Genomic DNA, 19,288 nt, shown 5'->3' on the forward strand with positions numbered 1-19,288 from the left:
TTTATTTTGTTTGCTTGTTTGTATGTGCTTGTGTGCGACGTTAGACGGTGCGCAGTTCGAGGATCCGCAGGGGCAAGACTTTGAAGAATTTCCTGAGCAGCAGCAGTTTGCTAACGAAGGCAAGTGGTCCTTGATCATGTTTTCAGTCCTATTAATATCATAATCACACCTTTACTTTATGCATGCATGTGTCTAGAATATGATGGAACCCAATTAAGGATATGACTAGCTTTTATTTAACTTCCTTGTTCAAACCTGGGTTGTTTTATTTATGTTATAGCTATGCTAGTGGCTTATTAATAGTTTTTGGATGTTTGGAAATCATGTTACCTTCTATACCTTTCATGTCCTTTGGAATATTGTTATGGCAATGAACAAGATTATCGAATGAATTGGAACATGGAGAACCACCCAGGAAAACAGTACAACCATAGTACTATATGGCTCTGGTCTTGGCTAATTAATTAGAAACTCTAGCTTATGATGATCTTACCGGAAGGGCAAGAGGGGTTGCATTGACGGGGTATAGCTCGGTCCTTTGAGGCACATAGCTATGTGAACCTTGGCTAAGGTATTTTCCTCAATAGGGAGGGTTATGACCGCTTTGACTTGAAACCTTAGCGGATTATCATGAGTTAGGAAATCTTTGTAAAGGCCTCGTAGTGAATCCCTGCCACTCACCTCGGAAGTGTTTAAGGGCCTTGCAAACCCGGGCATAAAGGGAAACACGAGCTGTGGGTAAAGTGTACAACCTCTGCAGAGTGAAAACTGATATATCAGCCGTGCTCACGGTTAAGAGCGGCTTGGACCCTCACATGATAATTGAACTTGAAGAATGAATTAAGCTGATGTTCTTTATTTGATGTTGTTGTTTATTTATTCAGTTTTTATATAAGGGTTGGTATAAACTTAAACCTAGTTAATGCTTGCTAAATAAAACTTGACCAACTAAAATGCTTATCGCAGTCAAACCATGTCAGCTTATCCTTGATTTGGCCTTGCATGTCATATTATTCCCTCCACTTGCTGAGTACCAACCATAAGTGTACTCACGCTTGCTTTATTAAAACCAATGCTGCTCAGAACAAGATAACATCCTGGAGTTTCCCGAAGATATTGGAGATTTCTAGGCGAGTGTCTTCCAGTCAACTGCCTGTGAAGTTGAAGTCCGCTGCTATTTATCGACGTTTATTTACTCGCTTAAGATTAAGACTGTCGGTCATGTAATAAAGTACTATTATACTCTTATTCGTTAATACATTGCTTTGGATATTCGCTTGTGACGTCTACTGTATGTGCGGAACTTGATCCTGGCGCACATATGGGATGCATTCGGTTACCTTTTCTAAACCGGGTGTGACAACACACAATCTTAGGGTTCTTGCTATCGGTTGATCTAAGCCGATTCTAGTCGTTTTCCATATCAGTTATGGCCAATCAATCCTTAGTTTTCCCATCCTTATCCACACACTTCTATCAACCGATTTATCGGCTGAGAGATTGGCTATATATATATCTATCGATCACATACCCTCAACCACACTCCAATCAACTGCACATCTGTAAAACATATCCTCATCGGCACAAACCTATCAACCACATCCTCTTCAGTCTAGTTCTGCACTTGTGGTTCCATCAGCCTAGACCAAGTGTAGTATTCTGTTCCACTTAGTTCTTATAGCGAGTTCAGTTTAGATGACCCCATCGGCTGTACGTCAATTGATTATTGTGCTGACGTAATCGAGCCGATACAACCACACCTAGTTACCTAGGATAACACTTAAGCACATCTCAGTTAAGACACAACTGCTTTAGGAATCACCCCTCTGCTAAAGTAATCGATGCTTTCATCGATCAATTAGGAAACCGGTGCACCTATCAATCGGCTACACAGGCCAAAGTACACAACCCTAAATCAGTAAGGTAGCACAATAGACACGCCTCTGTTAAGCATGACCAAAGCATATCAATCGGCTAAATCTGATGCATCCTCATCGGTTAAGGCCAAGACCAATGCCCCAACCAATCAGATAGACCACAAACATGCTGATAATCCAATCGGCAAGATCCTTCCTTTTTCTGTACTGGAAGTACTGTACCTTCAACATTCCTCTCCATATCAGCCGATTTGACCTCAGGTGAACCCAAATTGGCTAATTCCCTTGGATCATACACGGAGACCGCTCCTGCCAATTTCTCTTCCAACCAGAAATCAGCTGATTTCCTAAGGCAAAGTAGACAGTTCCCTCCTTTGCCGATTCTATGGACTGAACCCTTGTTGTTTCTAATCGGCTCTGTTGTAACTTTCAACAAGTAGCCGATTTTAATTAGTCATCCATCTAAAGCTCTGTCTAAATTTAGTTTCAGATCTTTTTAGTTGTTATGTGAGTATTATATCAAATGAGTGTTGGATTGCAACTTATTCGTGAAGTAAGATAGTTTTGTGTGCACACTTGAATGTAATGTTGCATTACATGTAGATACGACTACTTCCGCAAACGGTACCTACGAGATCTTCCAGAAGTCTGCAAAGGATATTTCTGATGACCAAGGGAACGTCACCAAGGGATTATCGGAAGCCCCGAACCAAAGTTCGGAAGATAATAATACTAACATCCCTGACTCCAGCCCCACCAGTAAAGGCAAGCCCCAGACATATGCCATTACTTTATTTACACTGCAATCTATGTCTATTTATATTATACCTTGCATTAAGTCTAGGAGTTGTAATGAAACCCTAGATGCATGAATCTTAGGAATCCAATGTATTGTACCCGAGTCCTTATCGCTTAGATGCTTGCTAAATAGGACCGGTAAAAGTCGGGTGATTTCCTGTCACTCGCGCGATATAGGCGTTGAGTGTTTACTATTCTGCAATTACTATAAGGATGATGGACAGGGTCATGTGCGGTATCATGACCTAAAAGTTTACCCTGTCTGTTTCGATAAAAGTTGTTAAGGTCGCAAATTGTGGTAGTGGTGGCTAGCGTTTGAAAGTACTAGCCACATGCCGCGAAATATGGTAAGCGGTAAGCCTAGTACCCGAGTGGCCCGGCAAATGGACATGTCTCCACCACTCGATCTTTATTTCATGTTCACACGCACCGACGTGTGGGAGTACGTTCTGCAAGGCAGACAGGAATACGGGTTTTGTAGTCGCGCTACAGACGTATGTCCTGCACAATTGGTGTGCGTACGGTCCTGCAGTCGCTTGTGGTGGCCCTGATCCATAACCCGGAATATGAGGGAAATGGTTGCTTCGGAACGACCTGTCGGTGTTCCAAGCGTGTGTGTTAGGCTTACCTTGCAAGGTTTGAATTCGATTCAGAATCGTCCGCCTCTCACGAGGATTGAGACTGCTTATCCCTTTTGCCACATGGAGTAACAAGAGCAATTATATGGTTATCAAAGATGATGTTTGACCAAAGATTCTACCATGCTTGAGTAGCTATAGGTGCTTATCTAGATTGGATAATGACATAGAATTTGAAAGCTAAAAGTTGACAGAAAGGATCTACTCTTTGTTGCTTTTCAGCTGAAAACTCTACCCAAAGCTAAAAACCTTCATAAGTCTAGTTACATGGCTAAGTATACCATGAAACGGGTAAGCCTTGCTGAGTATTAGTATACTCAGTCTTGCTAGTTATATATTTTTCAGGTAAAGTCTTTGAAGACTCTACTCTTCCCTTACCTTGGCCCTGTGCTCTTCCAGATGGTTGGTCCGTGGAGTGGGATCCGTCCCCGGCCAACCCTGATGATACCGAGTGATGTCGTGCCTAGGCTTAGCATAACATCCGTCTTGACGACGTGCTGTAGATCATCGCGTATGTTTTCCGCTGCCAAAAACCATAACTTTAGCAGTTTGTAATGTTTTCTCTAAGTTTGAAATTTCATAGTATTGTTGGAAACTCTTGTAATGTAATTCTCTGTGATGTAGAATATGATGGTGACTGTATCTCTGGACTCATCTTCGTGTGAGGTAACCTTATTTGATCCTGTGTTCGATGGTTTATCGGGACGTTACCCGACAGGCCAAGGGATTATACCGTTTGAAGCACGTTGGAGCCCTCGGGAATGGACTCGCGTACTTGAGCCGGTATAATTCAGGCTGGTTCTGCCACAATATGTGGCCAAAGTCCTTGAAATGCCTATTCAGCTAACTGGCCATCACTGAGAGATCAGCTGTAGTATCAGCTTCTGATATCCCTGAATCTCTGAATAAATTTAGCACCGGCTTCTGATATCTCTGAATCTTTGAATAAAATCGGTGACCGGTTCATCATTCCTCTATTTCACAACTGTCAGATCCGTAAGCTTCATCTCATAAACACCAGTGAAGAACTATTTGTGGAATTGCTTCTCAAGATCGGCCCATGTGATAATAGAATTTGCTGGAAGAGAAGAAAACCAGGCAAAGGCCGATCCAAAAAGAGACAACAAGTATAAATGAACTTTCAAAGCATCACTCCTGGAAGCTTCCCCACACTGGACTAAGAACCGACTGATATGTTCAATTGTTGTTACATTGTCTTGTCCAGAGAACTTGGTAAAATTCGGCACCCTGTACTGGTGAGGCATGGCAACTTGATCTTAAGCCTCAGGATAGGGCTTGCGATACATGTAAGTTGGCTCCTTAGGCTTCAAGATGAACTGACTCTTCATCACATCGGCTATCCGGCTGGTCCAATCAATGTTTTGGAAGACATCGCCTTGTTGCTATGCTGCCAGGGGTGATTGTTGCAGCGGAGGCTAAGGCTGACAAGCAACATGCTGATGAGCCATTGCCTATGGCTGATTACCCATGTGTTGCATTAGATGATTGGCCATTAGCTGCGGGGCCGATGCACCTAGTTGATAACCATCAGCCTGCTGCTGATATGGGACCATTGGTTGAGGAGCTGATGTATGCATCTGGGGGCCACTTGGTTGCTGCTGAAGAGTTGGTGGTTGGGTGAATGGCATTGGTGGTTGCGACCCCTGAGGCATGAATGACGCGCCCTGAGCTGATCCCCCTGCACCTGTAGCATTCTAAGCCTGGTTGGGCGCCTCTGTACTAGTACAGATCATATATTCAGGAGGCATCCCTAAAGATGTATTGGGGACATAACCAGTCAGGGTGCTGAAGAGGCCTCCATGTGCCGATGACACCTTCAACGGTGAGCTAGGAGTGAACAACGGGGCTGTCGGGATGGGAGTCACCATCGGTTAATACACCCTTGTGTCTGGTGCAGATAAGGCGGCATCGGATATCCTCTAGCACCAGCCTGTGCCGTGTTGGGTAGTGGCTGAATGCCAATGCCTGATACAGCAGCGCTACCAGCTCTAGCTCCTGCTGTAGCCGATGACTCTGGTTGAGAGTAGCATGGCCCTTTATAGCCATTTGCATACCGCCAACGATTGTCTCTCTGACAGCATTCTAAACTAAATTCATCAAGACGCTTGACTGATTGATCATTGCGTGGTGCATGGCCTGGTCAAACATCTCTTGAAATCTAGCCGAGTCTTCAGTGACCGTGATCTCTATCAGCTTCGTGTAAGCGGCCTTCTGTATAGCCTCTCCTTTTCTGTTAGAGCTGAAAGTTCTGAGGCATACTTGCTGGTAATCATCCAGGGCCTTCTGTGCAACAGTTGTTTCTGGGTATTACTAAGGTCTTCCATGGTGACGTTGATGATGTTGTCTGGGTCTACTTCACCAGGCTTCGGGATCATCATGTTGAAGTCATTGTCATGTCCCACCGAGCGTGCTAAAAGTGTATTGACGCAAAAAATAGCGACCGGCTTCCTACGTGACCCCATACCAAGACCTATGAGATTTGCTTTCCTCCGACGCAGGCTCCAATAAGCTTCACGTAGGTGCCAGCCGTGCCAGTCAATTTGACTTGTAAATTGATAAGGAATAAGGCAACGTCAAATTCTGGAACGTATTGACTGGTGTTCCGAATCATTCCACAGGAGATAACGGGTAGAGATCTGATACAAGTCAAAAGGGAATCGGCTAGGGTCAGTCGATTCAACTATGGAAGCAATATTAATTTTACATAATAATGTTCCAATAACAACACCTAGATCTAGATTTGATCGGCTATGTTTGACAAAATAGGTTGAAACAACAAAGCTGCGGTAAAAGCCGATAGATAACTGAAATCTAAGCTGGATAACTGTGATAAGAGCTAAGCTAAACAAGACTAAACAACTTAATCTCATGAAGAAAAGCAAATATTGATAACTGGTGAATAAATAGATCGAGAAAGAAGCGATGCACCGTCAATCAAAGATCTAATTTACACAGTAAACACGGAACTTACTAGCAAGCCGGAGATCAAAGCGATGCAGCCCTACTGACCAGAAGAACTTGTTGAAGAAAAGAAAACGCTACGAAACTAGGGTTTGGCGAAGTCGCCAACAAAGAAGAAGTAATTATTGTATTTGATTAGATGTGTATATTACAAGCCGGCAGGCCAATGTTTATAGTCCAAGCTAACAAACCCTAGTCGATCATGACACCATATGACTTGACTAAAAAGAAAACAAACTTTCTAAAATAAAACGACTTGCACAAGACTCAGACACAACATTTTTGCAGACGTAATCCATCAGCAACAATCCCGCTCCATCGGCTGCGATGCCACATTGGCCAATCGGCCAACTTTGTTTCAACATGGGCCGGCTTCCATCGGCTACTTCCCTTGCCTCATCATAGGCCAGACTCGTGCCAAAAAAGGTGTCAACAAAAGGTTTAATATGCAGGATACAAAGAAGTGTTTTCTGTTAATGTCACATGGTGTTAGTTTCTGCAAGAGTCAGTATCCCTCTACACCTGATGAGCAAGAGAAGATGAATGCGATTCCATATGCTTCGACTATTGGGTCCATCATGTATGCCATGCTTTGTACACGCCCTGATATAGCCTATGCTCTAAGTGTTGCAAGTACATACCAGTCAAACCCAGGAGAGGCTCACTGGGTCGCAGCCAAAAATAACCTGAAGTACTTTAGAAGAACTAAGGATAAGTTCCTAGTGTATGGAGGTGAGGAGGAGCTCATTGTAAATGGTTGCACTGATGCTAGCTTCCAAACTGACAAGGATGATTTTAGATCGCAATTTGGATTTGTATTCTACCTCAATGGAGGGACAGTGAGCTGGAAAAGTTCCAAACAAGAAACTGTAGCTGATTGAACAATGGAGGCAGAGTACATAGCAGCTTCGGAAGCTACGAAGGAGGCTGTTTGGATCAGAAAGTTTGTTTCTGAGTTGGGTGTTGTTCCTAGTGTGTCCAGTCCAATGGATCTCTATTGTGATAATAGCAGTGCCATTGCACAAGCTAAGGAGTCTAGATTATGTCAAAAGCCCAAACACGTACTGCGGTGCTATCAACTTATCCGTGAGATAATTGATAGAGGTGATGTGAAGATTTGCAAGGTGCACACGGATTTAAACATTGCTGATCCATTGACGAAGGCCCTCTCACAACAGAAGCATGAGGCGCATATGAGTAGTTCCATGGGTATAGATATTTGCATGTTTGACTCTAGAGTGAGTGAGAGATTATTATAATCATGTCTAGGTCCGTGTTTTATTCAATAAAATGTTTTTTTCCCTGAATGACAATTATTTACATTGATTAACAAGTGCATAACTTATTTGTGAAACTCTCTTATTTTATTATATTATTGTTCTAAATGATCCCTAGTTTTTACCGTTATACCGTTATGAGGAACAATAATGGTTTATAAACTAGCACATGTATTGATCGATGATCATGTTTCATATATTATAGATATGGAGATATCAACTCGATAATGTGGACACATGTTAAGGAACATGGTGTTGGATTGACCCACCTCGAGACACTATGGAGGTAGTTGTCTTAAATGTGCCATCAGTTGATCTCGAGTGGTATACATGCTGAATCCTTACACCTTAGATCGCTATTATTTCTCACTATGCGTAGTCCTGCATTTTGGGGCTGCCAAACACCACTCCGTAACTAGGTGGCTATAAAAGTAGTCTTTGGGTGTATTATGAAACATGGAATGGGGTGTGAGCGGATCAAGATGGAATTTGCCTCTCCTAGATAACAGGAGAGATATCTCTGGGCCCCTCGATGCGGTTGGATTAAGAAAGCACATGGCCGTGAAAAAGTGATTAGAGAGTTAATCATAAAGTGACTAAAAGTTAGTCCTAAATTGTAATCCGCTGCAAGATCGAGTTAAGTGGTCGAGCTATCATAAGGGTGGCATGAAACTCACCTTGAGCTTGACTGGTATCCAGAGGCAAAGAAATTAGTGAATGTTATATCCAAAGATTTTTGCCAATATGATCTTTATATGTGCGTGGGAGTCAGTACCCCTGCTAGGTACCTCTGCTGATTAGTAGTGCAAGAATGATTCTTACAGTACAGCTACTCAGACATAAACCTTACGTGTCACACACTTAACGGGTTGGAATGAAAACTTGCCTATATGATTGTCTCTAGTGCAAGTAGGTGATTGTTGGTGATATGCTCAAGAGACAATCATGCATGGGCTGGATATTGATCCGAGAAGAATTAAAACCCTAATGGGCTTCCGGCTTGACGGCCCATTAGTGGGTCTATATAATGAGGGGCGGGGCTGTGGGCGGTCAATGATCTCGTGCCACAAACCCTAGCTGCCGGCACCTCTCTTCTCCACAAAGCCCTAGCTGAGCTCGCGGTGCTAGCACACCAGTGATCGACGTTCCCACCCCGTATGTGTGGACTTCGAGGAGGCGCTGTTGCTTTATCGTGGTGCTGATCGGTGGGACAAGGAGGAGCTGCGAGTTGCGAGCTGTGATCTGCTTCCTCTTCATCGGCGTGTGACTATGTTGGGATGAGCTACTCCAACTCTACTTCCGCAACGCTGCGCATCTAGTGGTAGTGATCCATGATTATTTATTTACATGAGATCCTTAATGAATGCGGTAGAATTATGAATATAATTCGCGCTGGTGTAGCGATCCGGTTTCCTTACGTATATTCCCACCGAATTTTCTAATGTGACCGTGTAGTGATTTAAAAAGGAATGTGTGACATCTCCTACCTACCAGCTGCGCATCCATTTGTTTTTTAGCTACTATCATTCATTCACAATTGCACGATTATATTTTGCATATATAATACTGTAGAAAGCATGCATGCATCAGCGTGACAGCTGCAACAGTAGCTTAGGCATCCGAAGTGTGGGAAACAAGGGGTTCTTAAGCCCTTTAAGATCGACCTCATACACAGCAGGTAGGGGTTACGTTCTATGGGGGTCATAAGCTCAAGAAGCTTAGAACCGCATCTTAAGCTAGAGACCCGATCTTAGCCAATAAAATATGGAAAGAGGACAGTGGCGGGGGCCATGCGTGCCTGCGGACGGAGGACGTCAGGGGCCATAGCTTGCGAGGGCGGACGGCGGCCAGCCTGTGGACATCGCGCAGCTTGCCGGACGGCGGCGAGGCCGTAGCCCTGCGCGCGCAGGCAAACGGAGGTGGCGCCCGCACGGCCAGACGGCGGCGATAACCGCTGGTCCGGCAAGCGAATGGTGGCGGGGCTCGAGCTCGCTTGCGAGAACAGCGGCTGCTGGTCTTGCGCGCGGAGGCCGGCGGAGATCGAGTACGCGAGAGATGCGAACGGAGTCTAGCGAGAGGGATGGGGATCAAGAGATTTTTTTTATTTCAGGAGTGGGACCCACCCTTACGAGCAGTGTCGGTCTCATACACAGTAAGGCCGACCTCAATCCTACGTAGAGCCCACAAGGCCGGACCGCCCTCATACACTACTGATACCCCGGACACTACTACTCTAGAAACACTTGAATGGTACGTATCAACTCACAAGATTATTTTACCAAGTTCCAAGTAAATTTAAAAGATTATCTGGTAGCTGCATGCTTTGCTTTTTTACTTCCTGTCATGCACACGTGACTCTGTGAGGGCATGGTGGAAAAACTTATGATGAGTTCCTGCATGCTACTGACATTGCTTCTAGATGATAAAAGGATGGAAACCGATCAGACCTGCATGCATGTTATAGATGACGAAGTTGAGCATAGGTAATTATTTGCTGTACAATTACTCACCCCTGCCTGGTTAAATAGTCATTTCTTTAGATGATGAGCTGCAGTTGGTTCAGACACCGCATGTGTACAAACGTTTAATTTGGAACCGACTGTAAAGGGCACTTCTGTACTAGTGACTAAAGCTAGGCATAATAACATAAAAATCTAATTATAGCCTGGCCTCACATTAGTGCACCCATGCGTTACAGACAATGTAATATGTAGTAGTAGCTTTTCTGTAAGATGATCTGCTGTTGGGTGGGTGGTGGCCAGTGTGGTATTCAATCAAATTCCAGCACAGTAGCAGTACCGGTGGCAAACAGAGGCTTCCACCATAATTCATTCATTCAGTCAGAAGTAGGCCTGCATTCAATAAGATGAAATGCGAATCATGTACTAGCTGGCTAATAGAAAATTATATGCAACTCCTCCTGGAAAAACATCATAACTTCCTGGACTTGGAATAAAACCTATATCTGAACGGTGCTGCTCAGCACAAGTGTTATCGAGATCTCTGCACGCCAATGTGTATGACTGTATTTATAATGATTTTTGGCTGTACACAAAGGAGATTGGAGAGAGATGATTATTGAGGGCAGCCTGAAATAAAGTATTCTTAATTCAATATGTTTGAATACTGAACTTTGTGTATACTAGGTCAAAATTTGCATACCACCATGCTTAACGAAATGAAGTCTGTGTATATAAAGTTACTGGCTATGTAGATACACGGGTTTACTGGCTTATATAGTTGTAGTGCGACACCCTTCCGGCAAGTCTGGTACTTGCCCTGATCTAGTCTTATTGCTTCCTTCTATACATATGTCTTTGTAGTCATAGCAACAGCCCATGAGCGAGAGCCAGGGATGAGGCAAGAGGAACAGGTATGCAACAATGTCACGTTATATATAGGAGGGCCCTCTTAGTGGAACACGTGACTCTGTGGAAGGATTTACTTGCAAAATAAACAATGTCAATGGCCCATTACTCATATATATGCATATGGTTTAACTTGTGATAGTTGAAATTTTTGCCTCTAAATGGTTGAAAATGCGCCAAATTAAATACACTAATGCATGGTGCAATTTGATGTTCACAATTTATGTGAGATTAGTATATCACACATCATGAGGAAAATAACCATTGGCAACCAGCCAATTTGCACAGACAGTGAATTTTAAGGGTTTAATAATAGCTCATAAAGACATTTAGGAGTGGTAGGAGATGTGTGCAGTTTATTTTTACGCAGGTCCATAAAACTGTAAAGGAAATGGGTGTGGAATGACTTCTTGAATGAATTATCTCTTGAATTGAATACTTCTTAGCTCTGCACCACTTTATTATTGACCTCTGTGAGTGTTTTATCCATACAAATTGCACACAACTAAGTTTTTTCGGTGATTGGAAATAAATCTATGAAGTGGAAAGAATGTATTTTATGACACTTCCCAAATATTGCATTCAATGTGCTCTGATGATCATTGGCATTTGATGGTAGGATGACCAAATCGATAAATAAAGCTATTAGCCCATATTGACATGAATTCTTTTGGGATAAATCGATCAAAGAGTTTGCGAAAATGACAGGAGCATGTAAGTATGTGTACCGTTATTAGAAAAAAAGAAAAATAAAAACAACACACACTATATCCAACTGAATGTTGCATGAAAAAACGAGCTAGTGCCATATATTCTTGGACACTGCATAGGATCTGGTGGTGCAATGTGCTTTAGTTCGCCGCTCTCCTTTGTTATCATACTTGAGATCAAACAAGGTGACATGGACCACATAGTTATCACGGTAGACAGATTCACCGCATGGGATTTTCTTGGCGAGGCAAAATCTACCATCAACCATGTATGTAAGAGTGGTGGCCTTCGTCACAACATCTTAATAAAAAAGACATACGATTCAGCTACCTATTCTTGAGAGCTGCTTGGAATCTTCCAACTATATTGATACGGTATGAGTTCCTGCTTCTATACTCACGTTGCTTGTATATATATGATGAAAGAAAGGACACAGATCAGACCTGCACTCATGGTTTAGACGATGAAGGGCAGCATAGCTAATTGATTTGTACCGTTGGTTTCTAAGACACAACTGACTGTACAAATGGCTCATTTAATTTATTGAACCTACATCAGTTGCATTTGTATCTTCGGTGGCCCACCCGCCTGCGGTAGACATGGTGCTTCTATGGACAAAGAGATACAATCAATTCGAAAACCGCATGTACAATAGGATTCTAACCGACTATATTGGACGGTTCTGCACCAATGATGGTGGACAAAATAACTTGGCCCTCAGTTATATATAAGATCGCTCTGCCTCACACAAGTGCCTCCATATGTTACAGAAAGTGTGTTACAAATAGTAGCTTCCAGTATATATGCAAGTCAGGAATAGTTGAAGCATATGGGAGAACTAGCTTGTGCTGACTCAAAAAGCACAATCATTGTTAGGCATGAGAGGCAGCTGCAGGAACTTTGTTGTGATGACGCTGCTGGCGTGGCCTTGGTAACGCCTCCGTGGATTGTGGAGGTGCGCTGGCTAAGGTTATGAGTGCTCTTTTTTGAGTGGCAGTGGACTGGATAGCTGCTGTAATGGCAGCATGAGCCAGCTCTCACCGTGAGCCAAAAAGGAAAGAAGAATGCACTTATCCTGCATATCTTTACAGTGCACAGCTAGCTAGGGTAAAGGATCTAGCTAGAGTAAAGGATAGCTTCTAAACTCATTCTTAATTGATATAATGGTGAATTGCTTCCTTTCTATAAGATGATGATCTGCCTTAGTTGGTGGGCTGTGGCCAGTGTAGCTTTTAGTCAAATTCAAGCACAGTAACAGTGGCAACAGAGGCACCCCGCTGGGTTGAAATTAATATATATTCCATCACTATAGGCAACTATATGCGCGTCGCAATACTTTCATTCAGCATATTCTGATGATCGAGGGCATCACGAACTCTTGGACCCTTGTGACTTTACCTTTGGCGGATTTTCTTGAAACCCGTCAAGTACAGAGCTTTGAAATATTATTCCAATGATAGCTTCCATCTTGTTAGGACTATTCGCAACCAAGATTCTCTTCCTAGCGGAAGTCGCCAAAAAGTGTGTTAGACACAAATATACGCCAAACACTGGGCACAAAACATAAAACACATTGTAGATCGCGCACCTCGTGGTAGCCCTACCAAAATCGGAACCTCTGGTTTTAACACTTTAGTGGTGAATTCCACTAAATGAATTTATTTAGTAGGTTTCATACTCAGTTCGAACGTGTACGGACGTATAATAGTACTATAGAAGAATATGAAAATACAAATATGAAATATAATTGAAATGAAAAAGAAATGAGTGGAAAGGTAAACAGGAAAAGAAAAAAAAAGATCTTTTAGTCCTGGTTGGTAACACCGCCGGGATTAAAGATAGTCCCTACCACGCTGGGGCGGGGAGCCCCTTTAGTCCCGGTTGGTATTACCTTTCGGTACTAAAGGCTGGCTTTTGTCCCGGTTGCATGACCCGGGACTGAAGACTGGGGCCTTTAGTCTCCGGATTAGCGGCCCTGGTTGGAAAATCAGGATGACAACCAAGGTTTCCTAACCGGGATTATTAAACCATTCTGTAGTAGTGCTAGCGGAGTCACAAAAAGTACGTTGACACAAATATATGCCAAACACTAGGCACGAAACATAAAATAAGTCGCAGATCGCACACCTCGTGGTAGCACTACCGAAACCGGAACTTACGGTTTTAACGGGCTCGCCGTGAAAACCAGCAAATACCTTCCCTGCAGGGACCCATTAGGATGGTGCACCTTAGGTTACCCTAGCGTCGGCAGGCCACCAGTAAGCTCTCAAACGCAGTAGGATCTATCTATTTGCTCGATCGTGGATCAACATGGTTTATTGGTTTCCCAGCTTTAATAGCTGTAACATGTGGCATTATTTGCTCGTACTGTTTTCTAACTTTGGTACTTGTTTATATGGCAGCTAGCGTGCAACTTTGTACCTTCAAATTAACCATGTGACGAAAGTATCTTAAGAAATGATGATAGAGCCATAGAGGTACTTTTGAAGAGATGATCTATTTATACGCCAAGTTTCCTCTATTTAACTCTGGCCGCTACAAATGCTTGCCCACCCTCTATGGTGGCTGGTCCATCACTCCATCCCAGCCCCCTCTGTCCCATGAATGATTCCGCACTCAAACTCGGCGAGACTTGAGCTTGGCAGGCGTCTGGAATGTTTGGCACCGAATTTCGAATTGCCGGCTTTGGTACTGCGAGCTATATATGTTGGACATGGTGTGATGTTATGACCGGGTTGATCGTGATTGGTAGCTGCCAAAATGTCGAAATGTTAGACATGCACATAGGCATTAACAACATCATCGCTGTCTGGATGAGGTGATATAGGATCCAGGAGCTGGCGTACGTGATGGGAGATGATGAGGGATTGCAGCGTGCAAGTACCCGTGCTGTCAAACGAATGGATTCACTACCGGAAAAAAGCTCTTTGCCGAGTGTCTTTTTTAAACACTCGGCAAAGACGCTCTTTGTCGAGTGTCTTTTTTAAACACTAGGTAAAGAAAATTTTTAAATTATATTTTAAAGTAGTAAATTAATTCAAATAAAAATATTTTTAACTATTAAGTTGTATAACTCATCAAGATGCACAATTCTTGTTTTGGATATTTCTTCATTTGACAAAATAAATGTAAATTTGTTCACACAACATATATATCTCTCTCATAGTTTATGAAACTAGAAGAGAGATATATAAGATTTGTGAACAATATTAGAATTATCATGTTAGATGAAGAAATAACAAAATAACCAAAATGAACTTTGTAGATCTTGAGAAGTTATAAGATTTTACAGTTGGCAACATTTTAATTTAAAGTCATCTTGTCAACAAAAACTACATCTCAATATAGAAAATTTAAAATTCGAATTTTGCAAATGACCTCGAATGGAAAAACCATCAAAATTAAAGTTGTAGATCTCAAAAAGTTATGAAAATTTGTAGTTGACAACATTTTGATTTGAAATCATTATGTCATATTAAAATACGTTTGAAGTTTTCAAATTTGAAATTCAAATTTTGTAAATGATCTTGGAAGAAGAAACTATCAAAATAAAACTTGTAGATCTTGAAAAGTTATGCAACTTTGTAGTTAACAACTTTTTCATTTGAATTTATTTACTATCTCAAACAAATAATTTATACTCGGTTAATTATAATATGTGGAGAATAAAAACGTAATGTTGACACACTTAGTCCAATGATGCAAGGGTAGAGGGAGTTGTTTGTGTGCAGGAGGTCGTGAGTTCGAAACCTATCATCGACAACTTACGGAAAATTGCTGAAAAAAATGTATAACCCATTAGATGGATCACTAGCTGGCTGTGCATGCCTCCCCCAATAAATTTTTTTCCTATTTTTTTAGATTTTTTCCGATTTACATTTTGCCGAGTGCTTCTCTTTGCCGAGTGCTTTTGGCACTCGGCAAAGGGCACTCGGCGAAAAATTCTAAAATAAATTCAAGAAAATACTAACATCTATACTAAGGCCCTGTTTGGGACAGCTGGAACTTGTTCAGAAGTCAGCTGGTAGCCAGCTGGCCAGAGAAGCAGCTGGTTGAAGAAGCAGCTGGTCACAGAACTTAGATGTTTGGCAGACTGCTTATTGAATGGGCTGAAACCCTGTCAGAAGTGGGAAATGACTGAAATACTCTCCCTGTTGTCTGAATACATGTATTTAGTATGTATAGATGTATATTTATGTATTTATAATAATAAAATAATTAACAACACAAATTAAATAATTATATATTAGATAATTCATGATTGTTACATAAGTTATTTGGGCAAATATTACATATCCAGTAACCTCCGATCAATGCTTGCGCAATGGCATCACGTACACCTTCCATATCTTCTTCATCCACAAATTGACTTGTACTAGCTCCCATGTCCCCATCCTCATCGATATACGTCTCATCTGCTGCCATTCTATCAAAATCCACATCACTCAAATTACTATCTCTAATAAAGTTATGTAACGCCATACAAGCAATTATGATCATTGTTTGCTTCTCCATTGGGTAGCTTGGCACATTTCGAAGAATGCGCCATTTCATTTTCAAGACTCCAAATGAACGTTCAATAACATTTCTAAGTGATGAGTGAGCATGGTTGAACACCTCTTTCAATCCAATCGGTTGCCCTGCATTTTGAAATTCTGGAATGTGGTACCTTTGACCTTTGTACGGTGCTAGATAACCCTTTCGATTTGGATAACCTGAATCAACAAGATAGAACTTTCCTTGAGGAGGATGTGGAAATTTATCCTTGTACTTGCCATACAAAGTGTCCCTCCATATACGTGTATCATGAGCAGATCCAGGCCATCCCGCCACCACAAATGTGAATCTCATGTCAAAATCACAAACAGCCATAACATTTTGACTACAATATCCATGTCTATTCATATGTACTGCCTGCTCTGATGCTGGTACAGTGACTTCAATATGGGTTCCATCTATCGCGCTAATGCAATTTTTGAAATGAGGCCAAGATCTATGCTCTCTAATTTTTGGATGTACCACAGCAAAAGAAGGATCTTTAGATTTAATGTTATCAGCAGCCAAAATGTGAACACTTTCCAAAACATCATTGAACCTCCTACTAATAGTTTCTAAGGAATGCGTAAAAATATGTTTTGCTTGGCGAACTGACTGAGGGGCACCACACATCCATAGAAACATGCCAAGAGCTTCTATTGAGCACATCTCATCCGAAGATGCTAAGCCATAATTATTCACCAAGACCTCATGCAAGCTGAAGAACACTGACCTTCTCATTCTAAACATGTCGTAGCAACTTTCTGGATCACTTAGCTGCCTTTGAACCCACTGAAAACCTGTCTCCTTCGGCACTTTCCTTGGCTTCTTTGCAGATGAAGGTATCCCACAATCAACCATTGCATAAGCTGCAATTGCAACAGCTTCATACATCCAATCACTTGATTCACTTGAATTACTTGGTATCCCAGTTTCATTAGAGTCGCTTGAAGTGAATGCCATCTGTATAAATGAGCAGCACCTCAGCCATAGAAAATATTTAATAATAACACACAGATTTCAGAACTAATTACAACCATACGAGATATTTCATATCAGCCATAAATTATTGATATCAGGTTCAACATTGAAAACCAAGTTCATCATGCAACAAGATAAAATCAAAGTACAATACTAATGGTACAATGGAAAGCTATTATTGTCTAGCGTGTCTTCCTCTCCTCCCAAGTTCTCTTCAGCCATGCAAGCTTCCCAGCTGGGGTCTTAAGAGTGGTAAACACATCACGGTACTCCTTCTTGACGAGGAGTTGTGTGGCATAGAAATGTTCATCACTTCCTTCACATGCTCCAACCTCAATAACTAATTCCAACATTTCTGTTATCTCTTGTCTAACATAATCATTAGGAGATGAAGTTGCAGAAGACTTGCTTGAACTAGCTTTTTCGACAAATGAATCCACAAACCATTTGAACTGCAAGTCTCTAAAATTCTTCTTTGTTTTCTTCATTGGGGATTTGTGAGCAGCACCTCTTTTCCTAGCATTTGCTCCTGGCGGGGAAAATGGAAGCACCTCCTCAACCTCATCGTCAGTACCATCTGATCTCTCATTTGATCCTGCTATTCCCTCCTTTGCTCCTGCTGTTCCCTCCTTTGCTCCTGGAATAACAGCATATACATTGGTGCAAGACGCACCACTAAACATTATTTCAAGATCTTCTTCATTCTCCAATGGAGCAAGTCTAAATTTTTTGCATGCGGGCATGGCCTGAAACACAATTAGTTGTAATAGTTAAAATCAAGCCATGAAACTAATATAATATAACAGAACCTAGCACAAGATTGCATACCTCTATTTTTTCTTTCCACCATCCATCATCAGCTGCAATAGAACCAGTCCTTGGATCTCTCCCTAAACCAGATGCGGCCAGGAGTAGTGTCTTCCATGTTGTATAGTCATTTTTCAGTGCATCCCAACGATTTTTCATTTGAGAACGGTTGTAATTTCTGCCAGTCCGTTCATTAAACTGGGCAATAAGATTGGCATACCCTTTGTTGTTCAAACAACCTTGTGGTCTATTATTTGCCAACACTTGTTCCACACATATCTCATTAAAAATTTTAGCAGCAGTTGGATCCCATTGTGCATTTGGTTTCCTGCTCTTTGAAGTGTTCTCCATCTATGCAAGTGACTAAATTACAGCTACTCTAATTGTTTAAATTAGCACAAAGTAGATCACAGAAACTAGTTGCGTTGCCTTACCTTGCTGGTGTCGATCTTGAAGAAGTGGCAGCAGGGGCGGGGCGGGGCGGTCCTGGCCTACCTTCAAAGAAAGGTATGATAATTCCTGCAACTCAGTACCTGCCAAACTGTATAAGATCATCGTAAATATTTACATCAATAATACAATTTGGGTTAAGAGTAAGTGTGAATCGGTCCAGCAGTATTGCTGTCAGAAGGATATCGTCTTATTGAGTGAGTAAATGGCAAATTTCTCAATTCAAAGATATAGAAAATGATCTTTACTCAAATAACTCTCTAAATGATGATTCAGAGAGTATATTTTAGAAAGCAGATAAACGAAGTCCACAACTGAGTTCAAACTATTGTTAAGAGTTACAAGCAAGTGTGCAAATAGAATATTCAAATGTAACTGCAGCTGCAGCAGCTCATGTTTATACCCCATTATTAACATAAAGACCTATTATCAGACAATTGTTGTCCACTTCTAGAGAAAAAGCTGGTCTTCGTTCACCAGATCAACGTAACTTAGTCTGCTAATTAGCCTCAACCCCACCCAATTTACAGCATGAAGTAGACCATACATACGGTTAACAGAACACACCAACCATGAATCAGAGTTTCAGACTGATGTGAGCTGCTTTTGCATTCTCACTAACCCGTTGGGCATCCATTTCTACTCTGAATTCCACCGACAAATCAATCCTGGCGCATGACTATGCCATCGCTTTCTTACTGATCGGTTACTCACGCAAGCAGGATTCAGATATTTTTGGCGCTATACAGTATACTCCTTTTTCTTTGGGGTGAAAGGCAATGTAAAGCGCACTCTCATATAAAATTCAGAATCACCCTGACGAGATCATCTTGCAAGTTGCAACTCAGCACAAAAACCTAAAC

General features: G+C 41.8%; 1 pseudogene; it reads right to left on the reverse strand.

Annotated features, from left to right (window-relative positions):
- Nucleotides 1–15,624: 15,624 nt before the first annotated feature.
- Nucleotides 15,625–18,253, reverse strand: LOC112898228 (annotated as a pseudogene).
- Nucleotides 18,254–19,288: the final 1,035 nt, after the last annotated feature.

Source organism: Panicum hallii, chromosome 6, assembly GCF_002211085.1.
Source record: "Panicum hallii strain FIL2 chromosome 6, PHallii_v3.1, whole genome shotgun sequence".
Taxonomy (NCBI): domain Eukaryota; kingdom Viridiplantae; phylum Streptophyta; class Magnoliopsida; order Poales; family Poaceae; genus Panicum; species Panicum hallii.